Here is a 572-nt window from a genome sequence, read left to right as displayed (position 1 = left end):
CCAAATCATCCAGTTCTTCCCCTTCGACACCCTACACGTGGTCCCCAACTCCAAATCATCTGTATAAATTGTAAATAATTGTGGTCCCAACACCGATCCCTGAGGCACACCGCTAGTCACTGACTGCCAGCTTTTATAGCACTCATTTATCCCCACTCTTTGCTTCATGACCTTTCTCATGGACTCGGCTCCACTCACCATCACCCTTAATTCCTTTACTGTTCATTAGTCTATCTCTGCCTTAAAAACGAAGTAGCCTCAACTGCGTCACTGGGGCAGGGAATTCCACAGATTCCCAACCCTTTTGGGTGAAGATCTTCCTCCTCAACTCAGTCCTAAACCTGCTCCCCCCCCTCTTATTTCGAGGCTCTGCCCCCTCGTTCTAGTTTCACTTCTCAGTGGGAACACCCTCCCTGCTTCTCTCTTATCTATTCCCTTCAATAATTTTATATCTTTCTATCAGATCCCCCTCATTCTTCTAAATCCCGAAGAGTATGGTCCTCAATCTCTCCTCATAACCCTCTCAACTCCGCAACCAACCCAGTGAACCTCCTCTGTACCCCCCTCCAGTG

At 47.9% G+C, this 572-nt stretch overlaps 1 protein-coding gene across 1 annotated transcript in view; it reads left to right on the top strand.

Moving 5' to 3' along the window:
- The window catches only part of LOC125487502, a 23,614-nt gene that overhangs the window by 280 nt on the left and 22,762 nt on the right, over positions 1 to 572 (top strand). The window lies entirely within an intron of this gene.

The sequence above is a fragment of the Rhincodon typus genome, chromosome 42 (assembly GCF_021869965.1).
Source record: "Rhincodon typus isolate 14 chromosome 42, sRhiTyp1.1, whole genome shotgun sequence".
Taxonomy (NCBI): domain Eukaryota; kingdom Metazoa; phylum Chordata; class Chondrichthyes; order Orectolobiformes; family Rhincodontidae; genus Rhincodon; species Rhincodon typus.
This window is presented reverse-complemented; position numbering and strand designations above follow the sequence as displayed.